Raw genomic sequence first — 21,076 nt, forward strand, 5'->3', positions numbered from 1 at the left:
TATATATATATATATATATATATATATATAATCACAAAGAAAACAGAAAATATATTCCAGCTGGAATCCATACTTTTTAAGATTATAGTTGTTAATGCATATTTTTGCACAAAGCAATGTCTCTCTCCTGAGTTTTCACACATGTTCAATTGTGCTTTGATGGTACAAACTTTTCCTACTACTCTTCCTTGTCTTCCCTTCTTTTCCCCTCCTATCAGTCCCATTCCCCATCCCTACTTTTTGGTCATCTATTTCGTCCAGTTTCAAATATGAGAAAAAAACATATTGCACTTTTCTTTCTGCATCTGGCTTATTTAACCTGACATGACTATCTCCATTTTCTTGCAAATGACATGATTTTTTCCTTCTTTATGGCTGAGCAATATTCCATTGTACATAAATACCATATAGTCTTTACCCATCCATCTTATGATGGGTATCTAGGCTGTGAATCTACTCTGCTAGTAAAATGGTATCTTGGTCACTTTTCTCTCATTGCTGAGACAAAATACCTGATGCCCATGATTAAGGAAGGAAAGGTTTATTTAGCTTATAGTTTATGGAAGTTTCAGTTGATAATCAGATGGCTCCAAGGCAGAGTGGCACATGGCAGAGGGCAACAGTTCATGGTGGCAAAAAAGAGCAAAAGCAACAAGAGCAAAACGGGAGGCAACAAGCAGCCTCTTTCCCTCCCTTGCATTGTATAGAAGCTACCTACCTCAGGGCAGGTGTAGCACTCACACCCATAATCCCAGCATTGGACCATGAATCAATCACAAACTCTAGAAGTCCACCCCATGACTGCATGAGGCTTTGAGGGGACATCCGGACACAAACCATAACAAATATTGTAAGGAGACTAAGACAAGTGGATCCTTGCCTTTGCAAGATTGCTCAAATCCATACTAATTTTCATATTCTCATTATTTTAATTGTAAGGTTCACTGATATTAAAACTATCTCTTACTTAGCAAAAGCTCACTCATTTTGTCACACAGCCCCATCAAGTAAAATACCTGTGTTCAATCTTAATATCCCAAAACTTTGGGAAGAGACTTGCATGTTATTTTCTACTAATAATAAAGTATCTAATTTTATTGTTTCCCTTTTCTAGAAATTCAAATGAGTACAGTTCCATGTCTTCCCATATACATTCATGAGTAATAGGGTTTCACATGTCTGCACAGAGGTTCAGAGGTTCCCTTCTTTTCCCCTCCTACCAGGCCCACTCCCCATCCCTACTTCCTGGACATCCTGTCCCTAATTTACTATGTCCCAGCCTACAGACTGGAGTGTCCAATGCAAGTGTGAGCCTCACACTGGCACCCTCTGATTATAGAGATCATTTATTCAGAAAGGCATGCTCTGCCCCCACATCTTGTAACCAATCAAAAAATACCTGTTATATTATTCTGTCTTATTTAAAATTAATTCACCTATCATTATTCAATACTCAATATTTTCTCCTTTCTACTTTCTTTTCTTTCTTCTTCCCTTCCTTCCTTCTTTTTTAATTTTTGTTTTTCTTGTCTTTCATGACCAGAACCTAAGTTCTATGAGACCCAGAAGCTGATATGTTTGCTTTATCACCATTTCCTTAACATTTTAAAATATGTGTTACCTGGCACAAAACAGCCTCTGGGCAAATATTTGTCCAGAGAAATCAATTAATGCTTAATCAACATGTCAACTTAGTTCTTGCTCTCTGATTGTTTATATTCTTTCTATCAGTTAGATTACCCTACTCCTTGTTTTTCTCATGCCTGGTTCCTTCACATCACTTAGAACTCAGCTCAAGTGTCATCTTCTCAAAAAGCCACTACTGATTATTATCTTTGCCAATGCCTCCACAAAACCCTGTCTTTCTCATTCCCTAGTTTTAACTGAAAGATATAACTTATGAGCCTCTGAAGTTACCTTTTAGATGTTTCTTTTCCATATGTATTGTCATCTTCCATCCCCACTAGAATGTAAGCCCCATGAGGAATTTCATCTTGTTTATCACTGTATCTCCAGAACCTATAACAGGTCCAGACATGTAGAAGGCATTAGTAAAAGTGTTTTGGTCAGATTTCCAGTTGCTAGAACAAACCCCACACCAACAATTTAAAAGAGAGATTTATTAGGCTTATGGCTGCAGAAGATTCAGTCCAAGATCAGCTAGCTGGTTTCAAGGATCTTTGGAACCTCATGGCGGAAAGGAATGGCAAACAAGGAAGCACCTGGGAAGCAGAGTGCGGGAACTGCATCAGAGATGGAGAGGCGCAGACCCAGAGCCCAGGGTCACACTTCTATTACCCACTCAGACAGCCCCAGAAGGGTGCTTTACTAGTTCTCTGAGCAGCTTCCAAGCCAATCAAATTTACAGCCTAGCTTAACTATCACACAGCATTTGTTCAAAAAAAAAGAATGAAAGTTTTTCACTGACAGCTTTAAAATATGTGCCCACATATGATATTATGATACAGAAAATAAATCAAATTGTTATTATATGAGTAGCTCACAATGAAAATTTCATATAAGATATGCATCAAAAGATGATCAAATTTTAATTGTTTTTAGAATTCGGTCCTTGTGCAGATGGTTTATGCAGTGGCCACTTTAAATGTGACTACACTTACTTGTTAGTTTCCAAGAGAAAATCTTTCCATCTTTCCTCATACAAGTTGGAAAATTAAATTGCAAAGGAGACTTTGCTATAATTGAAATATGTCTATCCACATTTGGCAAATACATCATACTGCCTAACGTATTTGTATATGAGAAAGGTTACTATTTCTAAAGGAAGAAAATTTCCCAAACAAAAACACTCTTCTGATGCTTACATCCCTTGTGGCTAGGTGTCCTCCTAAAGCCTCATGTGGTCATGGGTGAGGCTTTTCAGAGGTAGCTGGATCTAGGGTTCGTGATGCTGGGATTAAGTGTATGATGCTGGGATTAAGTGTGTGATTGGCTTGGCGTATTTCTGGATGTGGAAAATGGCAGGGCCCACCACCCACAGGGCAGGTATGCTGAATGAATATAAAGAGACAGAAAGAAGGCAGGCCAGCTGCTGCTGCTTCTCTACTGCCCGGCTTTGCTGTCTTCTGTCCTCCATGAACTTTTAGTTCTCTGTGATGCCTCTCTGCCATGCTATCCTACCTTGGAGCTAGCCCATTATGAACTGAAACGCCCATGAACTGTGAGTTAAAATAAACCTTTCCTTCATTAACTTGTGAGTGTCAGCTATTTTGTCCCAGTAACAAGAAAAAGTAAGACAGTCCCCAAACAGAATGAAGTTACACTTCATAAAATCTCAAATCTCTGAGCCAGAACACCACAATTACCACTATCAGAAGTCAACAGTTACTGAATTGGCCCATACTTGACAGACTGGGCCTGTCAAATATGGAATATTCAGTTCTAAAATCAATACTATCTTGTAGTGCTGGAATCCTCCCCCATGTAAATATTCCCCACTCACTTGTGGGCACTTGGGACATCTCCCTTCCATTCACCACCTCTTTTTAGATCTTTTCTGATTAACTTACTATTATAGAGTTTATATTCTCAATGTACTGTGGTAAAGACAGGTAAATATGGAGACAGCACATGACAGATGTTTGTTAAAGATGAACACATAGAATGAGAGATAAAGCAACAGATGCAGTGGTTGATACACAGGTAAACATTCCAAATCTTCCGGGTCACTCAGAGTTACACAACTAAAGAGCATATCTGGTATGTGAGTCAGGTATGCTGCTTTGCAGTTGTTTTCCTGTTGCGTTGTGTGTTTATTTTATCCTCATTAGGAGCTTCCCTTGAGCAGAAAGTATGTTCTTCATTGTTTTCATACTACAATCAGGGGGCAAGTTGTACAGAGCCCCCAAACAGACTTTGAGTTCATTAACTGATTTTTTTATTGAATAATATATAGCACTTATTAGGTGCTTTTTAAAAGGCACTTCTATGCACACTGTTGTTAGTAATATCATATCATGCATATGTTCCTAGTCTAATGCTAGATCAAGAAGACCGTGGATTGTAGTAAAAGGGATGGTAGTAACATAAATAGTTATGGTTGAGGGAATCATCCTTGTTTGTCAAAAACTAGCCCAGGTTTTTTATTGTTGTTGTTTTATTTTCTTATGAACCTAATAATCCCAGACTCAAAACACTCCAGACAGGGAGGCTTAAAACAATGAAACTGAAGAGGAAAAACTAAAAGAAAACTTGGGTCCAGAAAAAACTAAATTCCAAGGGCACGATGTAAGACTTTAGTCCAGGATTTGCAAGCTTCACTTTTTTAAAATGTAAATCCTTGATCATCATCTCAGATATTATGATTCAGCACAGCTGATGTAAAGCCCAAGAATATGAATTTTTAACACATCCTCCAAGATGATTCTGATGCTAGCTCTCTGAGAAACACAGGCCTAGGGAGAGCTGAAGTGACTACAAAAGACAGGCTGAGGAAAGATAGTCAGTTCAGTCATGCTTTCCATAAATGGCATGCTCAGGTACAGTTCAGTAATAAATATCCATTTGGCAGAGTACAGTGAGAAAATAAGACACTTATTTCGGTATACCATAAAAAGCAGTGCTCCTGAGATATGGAGGCAAGGTCTTAGCTCTGAGCGCGGGAGAAATGGGATGCTTTTAATGTGATAGTTTCACAGGAGACTCTAGGAATGTTTTACACTCTAGAGGATATATGGGTTCCAGATAAGATAATCTAGCTACAGAAAATGCAAAGAAGAAAACTGACACAGTTCCAATGTGTGGACAAGACAAAGCTCGTGGAGCAGACAATTTTGCTACTTTAAAAAGTTCACTTATTTTTATCTCTAATATTCTAGATCTGGTGAGAAAATAGGAAATATAAACTAAAGATGAAAGCCACTCGCTAAAAAACCCCAGTCCAAGGGGAAGGGATAGGGTGAGAGGGTGCAAGGCCTTAGATTCCATCCCTAGAGCCATCATAGAAAATGTATGAAAATCCTGAATTAAACCCAAATATCATAATGGAGTATAACTCAGCACAGTAATGTATTTTCAAATTCTAACAGGAAGGGTCCAGAAATGAAGTCTGAAAGACAGATGGTTATGAAGAAAGAAATAATGGGGCAGGAGTTAATTCAGAACTTCAAAGTCCATGTTTCTCTCCAGGAAAAGACATCCTAGCATTATGCTATGGCAATAATCATATTTTAAAGTCTATAACTACCATGATTTTTGCTACATACTTTTTTTTACTACATTTTTGCTATATTCCATCACACAATGCACAAAACAACAACTGCAGTGTAATGACTAGATCTTTCCATAGATGACAGAATAACTACGTGGCAAACATTCAACTAATTGCAGGTTTACATTATTAAGGAATATTTTGTTGCAAAGTATTAGGAATTAATATCTATATATTACATAGAAGTGTCTGAAAAAATCTCATCCCTTGTTTAAATCAGAGTGCATATTTTTATACAAGTGAAAACCAAAGTCTAGAGAGGCTCATTGGCTTGTTCAGGTGAACACGTATGTTGCTTCAGAAGGAAATAACTTCTATCCTTTTTTTTTTAAAGCCCAAATATTTTTACTTGGCCTTTTGACTTCTTGAGACAAGTTGATAGTCTGATTATGTTTCTCTAGTCTTTTAAATATGATATTTAATGATTTTATTTAAAAATTCAAATATGAGCAGAAGTAGAATATCATCATGAATCTCCATATACTCACTGCCCAGCAATGAAAATTATGCATTCCCTTACAGTCAATCACTCTCTTTCACCCTAGACTATTTAAGGCAAATTCCAGATATTGTATAATTTCAGCACAGAGCATAAAATCTCAGTATTCTCTTTCTAAAAATAGTCACAATATATGGCTTCATGTAGTTTAGTGAGATAAGAAAGCATTACATTTAATCATATAAACTCATATTTATTATTTTATTGATAACAGAGATTGCCTGAGTTTGTCTCAACCTGAAACACAATGGTTTTTAGGGACCGTTTTTCAAGTACAATAGTTGTTTTTATATTAGTACAAGTTCTTCTGACTTTTTTTCACAAAGAAATTCTTAGTCATCTCTTCCTAACCTCAAGAACTTCTGAGTAAATTATTCTGGTTCCTTTATAATGACTGGACCCTGGGAATTATGAGATTCTCCACTTAAAGCTTCCATTTTCATTGATTATGATGATAATCAAATGAATTATTCTTTTCCTCTTGAGAACTATAGAGCTTCTTGATTCCAGGGGCTAATAAAAGCTCTGGTATTAGAAACAGCTCTCTCTTAAAAGCACTGAGAATAAGGATCTGAAGCACAGACAGGACAGTGTTTCCAAGAAATATATTAGTTATCTTTTAAAAAATGATTATGCTTTGTAACAAATGTTAACTATACATTAATTTAATAATACACATTTTATACTAAATGATAATGTTTGAGATAGGTGTCAAATTAATCTTGGAGGAGAAGAATTTATGCAAACATAAACAAAATTATGTTGGCCATGAGTTAACAAATTTTGAATTTGTCATTTTGGATAATGGAGGTTTATTATATTATTCTATTTTTGTATATGTTTAAAATTATTCAGAATGAATTTTCTTATTAAGAGAATAAGAAGCAGAGGTACTAACAAAATACATACAAGACCAAGTCCTCAAGTACACTTTACAAACCCTACTAGATTAGAACAACTACTAATCAGACTGGTTTGGGTTACACCACACCCCACTTGTTCCAAACTGCACTAACAGAGGAGAAAAAGACAAATCTGAGTAACATGTAAGCAGACCAAGTATTTCTACTTCTGTTATTAATTACAGATAAATACTAGCTCCTCATAGAACCTAAAACAAAACTAGCTTCAGAGTATATTAATTATTCCATGATCTCATAGAGCAACTAGAAGATATAATAAGAAGAACAAACAATTTCCTTGGAAAATATTGTCAGGGAATCAAATCAGCTTCAGGGAAAGGAAAACCATGGCTTACTATTTCAGAGTAGATGAAAAGTTCGTGAAAAATTAGTCCGTATGCTAACCCTTTTATAATAAATGTTAAAAAAGAATAAAATTAATACATGAACCATAACAACAGCAAGCAAAGCATGATTATTAGTGACAAAAGAATCTGTATTTAGATCAAAAAAGTAATAAGGGAAAGAATTTCTGCAAAGTGTAAATGTCTTGGTGACTGGTTAGTGTCCTTGTTCAAATATTTCCCTGGAGTTGGCAGAACTTGGTCCCTGCTTGTTTTAACCCACTTCAACCATGAAAATAGTCACCCTGGGAACTGAAAAGCTCAGAACAGCCCCAGAGCTGATCACTCACAGAGCCTAAGCCCATCCATAGGAGCTCAGGCTAGCTGGCTGCAGAGAGGCATTTGTACAAATTGTCCCCCCAAAACAAAGAACTGGCGAAGAGGCAGCAAGCTCACTATACCACTGCCACCTTCTTGAGGAAGGTCTTTGAAAAATTTTGTACTGCCTAAGCTTCCAGAACAAGGCTCGAGAAAAGAGAAGGAGGAGGTGAGAAGCAAGTGACAGAGGAAAGGAGTGAACAAAGGAGAGGAAGGAAGATGTAGTAATGTACTTTTTGCCTATCTACAAGGACATGTGACACCCAGTAGCTGCCAAAGAGAAGTAAAAGCTTAAAAATTTCCCAACCAAATTTTATGGAATTGTTATGAAAAATACCATATTATAGTTTGTATAATTTATAATGATATTTGTTTCTTCCCATTATGTCCTAGAGAAAAGGACACAATTGAAATTTAATTTTGAAATGCCAGGATCACTATAACAATGACCATATTTGCCTTTAAAATTTGTTCGGTTTACAGTTACTCAATTATTTGATCATTTCAGGTGCAGTCATCTGATAGGTAAGTAACAAGCAACAGCTGCAGAACCCATAGAATGAACAATATACTCCATATATTTAGTCTTGATGCTGACTTAGCAATAAAATACACAGAAAAGTTGTAATACTTTCCTCTTATTTCTGTTACTTTACAAAATGGGATTTGTATAGACTTCAATGGAATAGCAAACATATTTTACACCTATTTACACATGGCCAGAACCTATAGTTCACACTTTACCAAATGCATGCTCTTATGCAAATGAATTTAATATTTTATCCATCTTTATCCCTGGTTTTAAAAATATGCTCTTTAATTCATGTAAAGACATTACAAAAGTATTTTATATTCAAATCTAGAGTAAAAGATTTTTTTCTGTCATTGCCCTCCGAAACAGGATTCTGAGAAGACTTCAGCAATGAAGTATTATAACAGGAAGTGATACCAATTACACTTATATCCAAATAAGTTAAGTAATTAATTTTTCACAGGTAAAACTCTATCTTTAAATTTGTTTGATCTATAAGCAAGAGTAAACCAGATCACTGCAGCTTTGAGATCTGCATTAAACATTTTGGGGGCATCTTGTGGGGGGCACTCAAGTTTGCAAGCAAAAAGCAAAAAACCAAGAGTGACAACTACAAGGTCAGGAAGTGAAATCATTACTAATGCAGCATCAGAAATCACATAACTCCTATAGAACACTGTCTAATTGTACAAATTATTTATTTGAAGATATACACAAGCATACACAATGATTTTGAAATTTGGTACAGCTATTTCTTTAAGTCTATAAATATTTACCAATTCAAGAATCATAAAAATATAAGCTAGATATTTTTAATGTACTGAATAGTCTTCATTTTCCCAGATAGAGTGTTATATAGAGTCTGGAATATATCTTGGACAATAAATTTCAGCCTGCTCTACTAAAAATAGCAAAGCCCTCTGGAAAGATTTATAGGACATAAAAGACTTAGTACATAAACTAGAAACACAGCACTGAACTTATTGAATACTGATTCACAGTTGGCCTGAAATAGTTTTCAATTCCATTTTTGGAATTTTACCTAAAAATCTTACTATTGCAAGCCACAAAATAGATAACAATCATTAAAGAAAAAATGTATACTTTAAGATTTTGATTATTTTCATTTACTGTACAAGAAGGTTTTTTTTCATTTTCCTTTTCTTGTTCAGCAATCTGTTCGTCTGAATACTTTTCACAATATTTTGGGAAATTTTCATTTGTGCATATTTATGGAATTTTGCACATTTGATAGTGTGACCACTTAAACATCCTAAATTTCTCCTTCAAAAGATATAAACAATACAAATAAATATATGCTCTTTTACATAAATGAGCTCCTGTTTTATTCATATTTATAAACAGCCATTGCACACCTCTGAAGCATCAACATATATGTGTTTAGTGTTTACCATTTGAGTATTGGTTAAAAATAAGAGACTAATTTCAGAATAAAATAATCACTCTCATAATACTGACTCAAAAATACTGAGTCTGTAGTGCTCCAAAAGTTCCAAATGTAAATTAAAATTCAGGCCACTGGTTCTGTTTTTCTCCTCTGCTAAATATTATACTGTTTATATGTCTTGTAGATCATGTTTCTACCTATTTCTGTAACACTCTGAACGTGTGGGTACTGACATAAATATTATATTTTTAATCGTAAAGATAATTTTATATTTTCAAGAACTGCTATTTACTGACGATATGCAGTGATATATGTATGTTGTATTGGATATACAAGGTCTTCTAAATGAGTTTTACTTCAGTTGCTAAATGCAAGGAAATTATTTGTGACATAAAATTATATTGGAGACAAATTTGTAGAACTTTTCCTTATATAAAAAAAGTTTAATTTTGGAAGGTTTTTCTGTTTAATTGAAATTTTCATTTGTAGTTTTTCGAACCAATCACTTTACTATCACTTGTGGAATTCCATTATGACGGACATTTTTCACCCCTTTTCAGGGAAGAGTCCCAGAGAAAATTCGCCTCTCCATGACCCTGCCCCGTTCCGTGTCTACTCCGCAATGACCCTCAGAGGATTTTCATGATGTATTAGAACCAAGAATCGGCGTGATTTTAAAGGAGTTACTGCTTAACAGTCTAAACTATTTTAAGCTCGCTATTGCAATTCATTTTAAAACAAAAGAAAAAAAGGAAAGCTACTTTTGAAATGGAATCAACAGTTCGGTAAATGATGCCGGATTGCCCGTCCGCTTATTTTAGCTTTATCTGTGTACGCGGGGTGAAGGTGGGGGTTCTGCATTTATCCTTTTTTTTTTTTAATTATACAATAACCACAATATGATCAAATCGCAGCTACGGATTGACCAAGCGGGAACGAGTGAAGAGACCAAGCCTGATCCAGCTTCAGGAAGAACTGCTTCCTCCGGTTGATAGGGATGATTAAGCCCTTCATCTTTTGATCAACAGAGAAGCTGCAGCGCTGCCGTCTCACAGGAACATATACAGGCACTTGTACCCACCGAGAGCCCTCCTAAACTAGGTAGAAAGCGTGCGTCGCTCACACCTACAAGAGGGTGGGCCCGAGGAAAGACGTGGAGAGAGAAGGGTGCGAAGTTAGTAAGGGCGCTTTGAAAAACTGAATCTGTTTCTTGTTCCTATCTCTTTTCCTGTCCTGCTCCCTCATTCCAAAGAAATATACAAATATACATATATATGTATGTGTGTATCATCCAGTGCCCAAAAATTTGGAGCTTTCTTTGAAACACTGAAGTGCCTGATAATTAACGATGCTGCTCTGGGCGCCTGTGGCCGAGCCTGGCTTCTGGCCGCTTGCAGCCCCTGACGTCAGCGGCCGCGCTGCCTGCGTCAGATCCCAAGCTGGCCGGGGGTGGCCTGGACCCGAGCTGCGGGGGAGGGGGTTCTGGACAGGGTTGGATGAAACCCCAGGGGTGGCGAAAGGGGCTTTCCCCGGTGCACGCAAGAAACTCCTGTCGCAGTTACAATGACAACTTTTGCAGCTCCAGGGGATTAGCGGGCAACCCCGACTGCAATCAGGTCTCAGGGCCAAGATCGCGTGCAGTCTCCCGGACTAGGCAGGGGTGGAGGGTGTGCAGAAAGAGGCCCGAGGGAAACGCAAAGTAAGTCTGTAACCAGCCAGCGCTTCCTTTCTTCGTCTCCTGTGCGGGCAATGTAATGTTTTGCACCGACTTCAAAGAGGTGGACCTGAGAACAAATGGACCCACTGTGTCTGCCTCAACTGGACTCGACTTACAAGTTGCACGGGTTTTTTCCTCCCCGTGGAGAGGACAGGACCTGGTCTCTAGCTTGTTGGGATTTGCCAGTGGGGGAAAATGAGCTCAACGTCGTCGCAGTTAACCAGTCTTTCTTCTAGCCGTCCTCTGCCTACTCCCTCCAACCTGGGCTTCTACCCCACCTCCTCCTGTTCACCTTCAGGCCAGAATTTAGACCCTCCTAAACTGAAGAGTTCTCAAGATTACAAGAAAATTTGATGTTCAAAGAGGACCATAGTCTCTATGTTACAGAAAAATGTGTTTAATGCCCACATCCTAATGTCCCTAGGGTCGGGGAACCCAAGTTTGGGAAGTCGTCGGCCCATGCTTGGAACTAAGTTTACAGGACTAGGTCTGAGATCCTCCCTCATGTGCATGGGCCCTTTCTTGTCTGAATTTCTAAGTAACTGGAATGATTTCCTCAACTCCTTACTTGTCATGTTATTCAGGTTGTTCTTGCTGCTGCTGTTTTCAATGACAGCAGTTACATTTCTCTTTTAATATTCCTCTTTTCCAAATACAAATTCCCTAGGATGAATGTGATCATTATGTATATCTAAGTGGTACCAATAAAAAGAAATAAATAATATTCATCTTTTCCTCCACTCCTAGAGGACAGGAAGAACTGATGGCAGAGGCTCCTTAAGCAAATATTTGAGGCCCAACACTTTATTGCAGTTTTTCTCCAGTAGTAAATTCGGGTCCCCACAACAATCCCTGTCAGGTCTCAGCAAAGTCCAAAGGTGAAAGGCAACACTCAGGTGTGGGAAACTGGTGCTGCAGCAGGGACCCTCTCCCTGGGACAGCAGCTAAAAGAATTCAGCTACGGAAGGGCCACAGACGAAGAACAGGAGCAAGGATTGCCCTCTCTCCTCTAGCTTCCACGCTGAGAGCAGTCCTAACTCCAGCGGGAGCGAATTTCTGCCCCCTCCACTTGAGAGCAGTTAGAAGGCGCTGCTCTTGCTACAAAGGGAAGAAAAGCATTTTCTGGTACTGCATTTTGAAAAGTTAGAGCTTTAATAGCAACTTCATAAAAAGGACACCTTCCCCTAACGGGTCAATAAATACCAAAGGAGTCGCTGCTCCCTCAGAGCAAGGTGTCCTCTCTGTCCCCACGTAGCAGTAACCACTGTAACCGCAGTTTCTCCTGTGAGGCCCAGGCACTGCAAGTTCAGCCAGAGCGAGTAAGACCCAGGACTTTGGGGTCAGCCTGCCTTCCCCTCTGGGTTCCAGAGTCTGAGGAGGATGAGTCGAACCAAATTAAATTGAGACGAGCCAACTTTTAAAAGGCTTAAAAAACCTGTGACTAGCCCAGCCTTGTATACCCCACTGCCTGGCAGATATAATGAGAAGCTAGTACTTCCTGCCAGTATGGAAAACATATCTGTATCTGCACCTAAAAAAAAGTACTGCGGTAACTCTAACACTGCCTTCAAGGCATTGCCTGCAGTAAGGATTTACCCGAACGAAATTTATTAGAAGATGATCAACCTTGTTTATAAGCATTTCCTCAAAGTGGAGGCCTGCAGGATTTTAGGAATTATTCAAAGGGCTTTTGTTTCATTTCGTTTCTTGCTTATTTGTTTGTTTAAAAGCGCTAGGAATGTGCCTTTTATCCGGAATCCTTCTCTGCCCTTTTCAGGCAGCGATCGGCCCGCCGGCCTGACACTTGGTTAAGCCTCAAGACTTACAAAGATCATTTCCTAGAACACTAATTTGAGCGAAATCTGGATTCAGAGCGTGGGTTTACACGCCTAGCTCGAATGTCTAATGTATCAAATCCTCGTTAACGAAGGGCCCGCTCCGTGGCCGTGTCAGCCAAAGGTCAGCCCCGCGCAACAGGGCAAAGTGGTTCAAAAGCCCTCTGCCAGCGCCCTGTCTGCCCCTCCCCCCGAAATCCATCTTTCACATTTCAATAATAGAGCACACAGGCGCTCCAACGAGAAATGCTACGGTTGTTTTTCTTTCTTTCCTTCTTTCTTCACATTAGTGACATGTAAATGACGTGTCCTAAGGCAACTGCTACAAAATTAAGTTTATTTTTTTCCAGTGGGAAGGGAGTGGTGTTAGTGGCCAAGGTAATTGTCAAAACGTCCTCAAGAGGCACGTACATTTGAGAAGCTGTAGTGCATACAAATCTTAACTTTAAATACTAATTTCATAGCATCCTAGTAGAAATCAGGAGTGAATTTGGTTGGAGACCTTAGTGATTAGAACCGGCTTAGGGAAAGAGGTAGTACCCCCTCCCCCTCTTCCCTTCCCGGTTTAGAGACCCACAGAACGCGCTGATTTTTAAAAGATAGCTTTGTTGCCCGCAGGGCCAAAGAGGATCCGGGGGAGCGGGCCGGGCCCTGTTTGCTCGCACCTTGCTCTGGAGCCCCGCTACACTTCTGAATACCCTGGGATCCTCAGCGTCCAGACGCCCAGCGGCAAAGGCCGAACTGGCGTGGCTGTTCCAGATCAGCCCAACTTCACCGCGCGCGCCTCAGGCCACGCGCGCGCACGCAGTCGCCAGCCGCGTCCGCTGGGAAGGTGGCGGACGGGGGAGGGGATAAACTCGACTTACCAGGTCTGGGGTCTAGATTTCGGGTAAGGTTGGCAGCTGAGCGAGGCCGGGCAGATAAAGTCAGTCCTGCCGGAGACAGGCCATTTGGACAACGTTAAGGCGCAAGTGGGGAAAGGAACGCGCCTCGGAGGTTTGGGGTCCCCCTTCCCTTAGCTGGGCTTCCCTGCAGCCCGGCTGCAGCCTCCAAAGACTAAGATCGGCTGGGCCGCAGGAGGCCCGGAAAGCCTCCGAGCAGCCATTGAGACAGAGGCACCGGGTCTCCAGGGCCCTGGCGCGTACTCCGGGACACCGCGGGGCGGAGAAGGGGCGTCCCCACTCTCCAGCCCAGGAGAGGGTAAGCGCTTTGCAGCCGAGCTCGGATGCAGGCGGCCAAGCCGAGCAGCTGGGCAAGTCCGCCGCCTCCGGCCAGTGGCTCGCAAACCCCAACCCGCTCCCGACCCCGCCCCTCCCTTCCCTCGAGCCCTTCGCCAAATGAAAAGGGTTCTTTGGGCCTTGGCCTTTGGGGAAAGCCACGGGAACCCACGCTGGGCTGGAGCTTTCTGCTCCGAGGGAGCCTCACACAGGTCTCTCCATCATTCACGAGGAGTCTGGAGAGTGGACACCGTTTCCCCTGCCCCACGCTCAGAACACAAAAAGACCTAGATAGTGAAGGGTTTTTTTTTTGGCGGGGGGTGGCCCCTGCGACAGGGTTTCAAGGATTCTGCGTCCCTGACCACACACGGGGCACTCTGGCCTTCGAAAGCCTCGAACAGGAGAACTGGGACCCTCGTGGCCCAACCACTTCCCTCAAAGTGGCCAGGAGGAGGGGTGAGTAGCTTCTGCCAGAGGTGTGGGCCCCCGCACGCAGCTGGCCTGGGCAACGGGAGGCGAGGCAGGCACGGAGCCCCCAACCAAACGCTCCTTTTCGGCCATCCTCGCCTTCTGGACCTGCACACAGGTTGAGCTCACTGAGCGTGAGCTCCGAGCCTGGCTAGGAAAAAGAGGCCTTATCCTGGCAGGAACATTTCCAAAACCTCTCCCTTCGTCAACTTTAAAGCTGAAGGGTTGGCAAGTGGTGGCGTCAGGTGAAACGATACTATGGCTCCTGGATGCCGCAACTGGCACCGTTGGAGCTGGCTCTGGGGTAGAGTGCGCTGTGAACCGGGCAGTGACCCAGGCCTGTCCTGTTGGCAACAAGGGAACTCAGAGGTGTGAGCCTCGCAAAATGGTTCTACGTATTCAGTTGAAAGTAAAATCCAACGGAGATTTGGAACCCGTTGGCAACCATTTCTGCCATCCTGCGACACAGGATTTTAACGGAAACACCCACAGCCACAAGCTCTGGTGGGAGAACAGGAGGAGCCGGGGACCCTTTGCTGCCCCTCCTTTGTGTTAGCGACTCCTTCACACCCGTTATTTAGTCCCTGTGAAAATAGTACGCTGGCCACAAAACACCATGTAATGTACAGAACTACCAAAACATCACTGAGAGGAAAGCAGCAGTCCAACGCCTGAACTCCGGGTTTTCTCCCCAGACCCTCATTACTGGTTCGCAGCCAGGGCAGCTTCTTCCACTAAACGTGTTTGCATCTCCTAGGGCTGTTGTGAGTTTCGCAGGACTTAGTGGTAGACAAACGAGCTGAATACTATTTGGGATGGATGGAGCGAAGACGCTACAATGGCTGTTCCAGCAAACAGCTCCTCACCCGGCAGATGGGGTGCTGGGTGTCTGGGATGAAGCCACAGGGCAAGAGGACGCAGAGGAAATGAGAGAGAGACAGACTGGGTGGGATGGAAGCAGGTATCAGACAGGATCTGAGGAAGGGCTGAGGGTGGGCTCTAGGAAAACCCAGGGCCGGGCTCTGGGGCCTGGGCTCTGTCTAGGGGCCAGAGGAGTCTTGGGGACGTCTTCTCCGAAGTGTTAGGGGTTCGAGAAAAGCCAACGGGCCATCTTTCGGCTAGGGAGCAGACAGGAGAGGGGGGGAGCCCTGGAGGGTACAAACCAGCACCCCAGCTTCCCGGATCACGAGCACCCCGCACCCCCAGGCCCACGGGGAAGGGAAAATCCCGCGGGCGCGATCGCCTCGCAGTTACGATGGCGGCGGCGGCTGGGCGGCCGCAGGTTGCTCGGGACTGCTGGCATTGTGAACTCACTTAAACCAGCGCGGTTTGAAAACAAACACGTGTAGCTTCCCCGCCGCACTATTTTGGGAGCCGGGCCAGCGACTTTCTCAGGCCGAGGCCTCGGCGTGGCCCCTGCGCACGGCGCGGGGCGGGGGCGCATCATGCATATGCATCAGCACGTGCAACCGCGGGCCGCGGGGCGCGCATGCGCACTGCCGGGCCGGCGCGGCCCCAGCCACGGCCCTGGCTAGCGGTGGGGACTCGGAAGGGGCAGCCGGGCTGCGGGGAGGCGCGCTCTGCCCTTCGGCCCCCGGCGGCCCGGCCTTCGGCGGAGGCGCTGGAGCGCAATCGGCTCCTTCTCCGCGCCCGCCCGGGCCTGTGCTTGCGTACTTTTAAGCGGGCCTGCAGGGCACAGATTCTCTCCGCGCACGCCCCGCCTCACTCGTCCTTGTCGCCCGGTTTCTTCTTCTTTCCTTGCAAGTTTGGATCGCTTAGCCCGAGGGGAGGGTTTTCCCGGACAGAAGGGAAACAATGTGCAGAATTGCAACACAGTATGAGCCTCTTGCATCCGCTTCTGCCCCTGTTTCCTGTAGCTTACTGGGAGTTGTTACATAAAAGATACAGGAGGTGCAGCCACATTTTGTTTGCTCAGGTCCTACGCCTGCCTTCCAAGCGATCCTGACGATTGTTAAAGATGAGGTGACAAACACGGACCCGCGCTCAGTGCGCGGTGGTTGCGTATGCTCCGGGTGGAAATACCACTGTGTAACTTCCACAACCTGTGCGTTGTACTGCTTGTGCTTACAGAGCGGCCCACAAGCAGAGAAATCCGATTTCTCAGCCTTGAAGAACTCACCTCTGGTGTAGCAGCAGTTGGAAACTTCATACTGTTGTAGCTTGTCACTCCAAAGTGGAAATCGACCTTAGGAACTGATGACAGATTCCAGCTTGCAGGGTAAAAATAGCCTCCCCCCGCCCCGCCCGCCCAGTTTGGCCTGATGTGTTTCCCAGTGCTAAGAGAGACTCTGGGGCCAACCACCCGTGCATAGATTACAGACCGTTGTTCATGCTCCGTGCACGTCACAGTTTGCGGTGAACTCTGAGAAAGAGGCTTGCATGGGACATGTTGTAAGTTCTTAACATTTTTCTTATTTCTGGCCCCAGACTAATGGTTATCATTTGAAAAAGATAGACTGCAACATGGTTATCCCATAAAAAGCTTAACATTCTATATCTAACCACTTTAACACATGTATATATTACAGATGGTTTTAAAAAACTAAGAAAGCACAATGGGTAAATCAAGGCTTACATGGCTCTACTGAGATAGAAGGAAGGAATCTCTCCACTGCCACCCTATTTTCAAGAATTTTAAAACCAAACAGAGTGGTATCAACTGTGAGCACCTTTAGGAAAAAAACACTATTTCCCGTACGATGAACATATAAGAACTACATTTGATACTGGATGGAGGTGAGAACTCTATCTAGAAAGGAAGTGAAATTAGTATTTCAAGTTGGAAAAATGAAAGAAATGTAAATTGTGAATGTATAAAATCTGCTGTCTTCATATCTAGTCCACAGAAGATTAAGGGAACAAGCCCATGCCTTCAGCATGAATGTGTTAGACTATAGATACTCCTCAAAACATCTTAAACTGAATCTAATCCTTACAACAAAAGACTTTCTCCAGGTCACTTCCTGGAAGGCAGTATGTTCAGGTACCAACTTCACCAACATGAACTCAACAAAGGTGTCTGGACACTGATTACACCATGACTTCAAAAAGGGAACTTGTAGAAGGTTTGGGGGTGAGTGATGTATTTAGGGGTGTGCTGCTAGTGCCAACCCTTAAAAGTTCTCAGCAAACTTCACAATCAACAAATAATAACATCTAAATGCCAAGCCCATCAGCAAAGAAGGTTAGTGCTATTTTTATTGTCAGCTAAAGCCCAAAAAAAAAAATAAAAAGAAAAAAGAAAAAAAGATAAGCAGATGGGGCAATTGAAAGGTTACATTTTTCTTTTGGAGGTGGTTTGCTTCTTAAAGGTTAACTTGAATGCTTGACTTTAAAAAATCAAAATCATCAGCTGCAAATGCTTAAAGCAGTTGGGGGTAGCTTTTGAAGAAGAAAACAAAGGGTCTGAAATGTTTGAAAATTACTTAGCCCCCATATAAATGGTGCTTGTATATTTATATGCTTGCTCTATAAATGTACACACACATACCACAACTCATTTCTCTTCATTTCTCAAATATGATTATTGCTTGTACTCAGGCATTTTTTGTTGACACAAAATACCATTTTAATAATTCGTTAGGTGTTCTAATCATTTGATAGTATCCAGAATACACTGTAGTCACAATGTCAACCAGTATGGAGCTCTGCCTAAATCAAAATCCACAGCTACACACATATAACAGCCATATGCAGCATGTTCTCCTCTTGCTAAATAGAGTCTAACAATATATTTTGCTGTTCACATTCATGTATTTCAAAACCTAATAGCCCATGAAGAAAAGTATGAAGAATACATCTGAAGAAGCAGACATTAAAGGTACCAGCAAAATGATAGACTACATTTAAGTTTGAAGCATTATTTTAGGTGACTTACATCATTAATGACTTTTTCTTTGTGGTGGATGTTGAAAAGAGAATTCAGGAAAGGGTTTGGCATAAATGTTGGCTTCTACTTAAAAAGTTCTTTTGGTGTAAGATTATTCATGTACACATACACAGAGGACTTCTCAAATTACTTGACCTTCAAATAAAGATTTGAAAAATGAAGTAGCATTAAAATAAACATTTCCCCCCCAAAATATCTTTAAAATATTCTACATAAACCATACACCATACATAGTGTGATATTTAATTATTACACCATGATATCAATGTAAAAGAAGCATTAGGTATGTAACAAACAATGAGACATTTATATTTTCAAATTTGAAGCAAAGTGTATTTAGGAATGGTCACAGCAAAAATAAATTCATTATTTTCTACCTTCTTTGAGGCACTGCAAATATTACACATGTACTGTTATGATGATCGTTATCATTCTTTTATCAAGTTCCCAGACAACCGTATCTCTAATGAAAAGGGGAAAGATTATTAATTGAGCAGTTTTCCTTCAAATGGAGATGAGCTATCTTTAGCCCTCTAGTCTTAACTACTGGGCTCAGTGTCTGGACTAACTTCGAATAGTACCCTGTTAATCCATTTCTAAACTCAAAAGCTGTATGGGGCCAGCTTTTGGCCTCAAAATTTTGGGGAGCTACCAGCAACTCCTGCTTCGGCATTCAACTGTCTTAAATCTCACCAAGTTTTGCAAGGTGGCGCTCTTTTCATAAAAGACCAATATTACAGCAATAACGATAATAAGTTTTCTAAGTTGAGCACTATCCTCAGTTTTTTATGGGCTACCAGAAATACAGCAAAACCCTTCCTCATCAAGTAACATTTTGTGGACTAAGAGTAACAAATACAAATAGCCAGAGATGAAAGGAACAAGTCAATAAGTATTTTTAAAGGTAATGCAACATTTTTATTTTGTAACTAGTCAATGGCATAATCTGAAAAATTAATATCACTTTAAAACAGATGGGAGGCTCTTAAGGGGTTCTCATCCTTTGCCCTATGACTTCCTAAACACACACTGTATACTACAAGTATCAGATTCTTGCTCCTCCTCGCCTACAGTGAGGTCAGTTTGTGCTTTTAACACATCCACTCCCTTGCAGCCATAGCCAAGGGCCTGATTTGTGATCTCCAGCTACGTTGTCTGCCTAATGGGGCGATCATGCAAGCTACAACCAGAGACAAAGAAGCCTGCGTTCCTACCAGCGAAGCTAACTTCATGGAAGCAGCATAGCTTGCAAATCTATCAAACTAAACTGCAAGAAAGACAATCTGATTTAGAGAAAAGGCGTTCTGCTACAGTCATTAAGCACAAGTAATTTAGATTTTTTATATTGTCTCCTCATTTACAAATTTACTGTATCAACGCCAGCCAATGGAACGAATTTCTTAAGTAAATGAGAAATAAATAAAAGAGATAGAAAGATAATCAAATTACATAAAATAATTCTCTTCTCTAGATGTATTTTTGCAAGAACTAATAACAGTAGCAAAATTATAGGAATAATAACATATCATAGGAAGTAATTAATTTAAATTAGCATCATGTTTGAAAAAACATAAGTGAAACGTTTTATGGACATTTACTTTTATACAAAAAAAAAAAAGGAAGGCCTGGAATAGTATGCATCGACATCCTGAAAATTAGTTATGGCCATAAATGGTTTAATTGAAGACAGCAATTTAAAATATGACATTGTAAATCTGCAAACTGGTTTCAGACCCAGGAATTGAATTTGGGGGACAGCAGAGCCCATGGCTGTAAGTTCATTTGCAATGTTGCAGAGCAAGCCCCCGAGCTTCCCACAACTCGCCTGCATTAATATTGATGTCGTCTGTGCAATCTATTTCTGTTATTTTTATGGTTGTTATTCTACGTCTGCAAAGGTCATTTAAATTATACTGCGGCCGAAAATTTGTTTCATAAATTTTGATATAAATACTAATTACACCCTCTCGGAGAACCAGCAGGGTAGCGTTCATTTGTCATGTTTATATGACCTACAGTGACAGAAAGGGAAGGCAAGAGAGACTGGAGCGCTTCTCTAAAGAACCCTAAGACTGGCAGAAGAGGCAGCAGGTTGCTGAGTGGTGAGGGAGTGTGAAGAAGAAATTCCTGCCACAATCACTGAGATTTAAGAATCTTTAATAATGTACGAAAGGTTACCAAACAGTTCTGGAAACTAAAGTGTACATACGAGTCTTTCTAACCATAAATATTGAATAGCTGTAACATGGATAAACCGGCCCTTTACATGCGGATAAATATGGAAACTAGGAATTATATACATATGTGGTTGTATCTTTTGCCAAAAGCAACGGACAGTTATAGTTTATATCTTTTTAATATCACTTTACATAAACAAATGGAACAGTTTGACACGCAGATCCAGGCTATACGAATTCTTGACAGGACGTGAAACATTTTACTGCACTAAAGTACTTAGACTTTGGGACGAAATGTTTTGCACTTTATACAAAAAAAGCACATTAATACCAATAATATTCTGTTAGGTCGACGTGGAGACTGTAATCGTACAAAGTAATTCACATTTTGGTACACATTTACTAGAACATTCTTGCCATTCAGTACAAACAGTTGGCTTTCGGCCGCCCACCCCTCCC

At 41.4% G+C, this 21,076-nt stretch overlaps 1 protein-coding gene and 1 long non-coding RNA gene across 2 annotated transcripts in view; one reads left to right on the forward strand and one right to left on the reverse strand.

The window, feature by feature from the left end:
• Positions 1–13,868, reverse strand: part of LOC102007332 — a 59,033-nt gene extending 45,165 nt beyond the window's left edge. The window contains exons 1-2 of the long non-coding RNA XR_001230747.1: positions 13,712–13,868; positions 1,918–2,019 (exon numbers count right to left, since the gene is read on the reverse strand). This is a non-coding gene — a long non-coding RNA (uncharacterized LOC102007332). The remainder of the gene's footprint in view (positions 1–1,917; positions 2,020–13,711) is intronic.
• The window catches only part of Zic4 (Zic family member 4), a 35,094-nt gene continuing 27,803 nt past the window's right edge, over positions 13,786–21,076 (forward strand). The window contains exon 1 of the mRNA XM_005401427.2: positions 13,786–14,045. The gene's annotated coding sequence lies outside the window, so the exon portion shown is untranslated. The remainder of the gene's footprint in view (positions 14,046–21,076) is intronic.

Source organism: Chinchilla lanigera, unplaced genomic scaffold, assembly GCF_000276665.1.
Source record: "Chinchilla lanigera isolate Chin_1 unplaced genomic scaffold, ChiLan1.0 scaffold00073, whole genome shotgun sequence".
Lineage (NCBI taxonomy): Eukaryota > Metazoa > Chordata > Mammalia > Rodentia > Chinchillidae > Chinchilla > Chinchilla lanigera.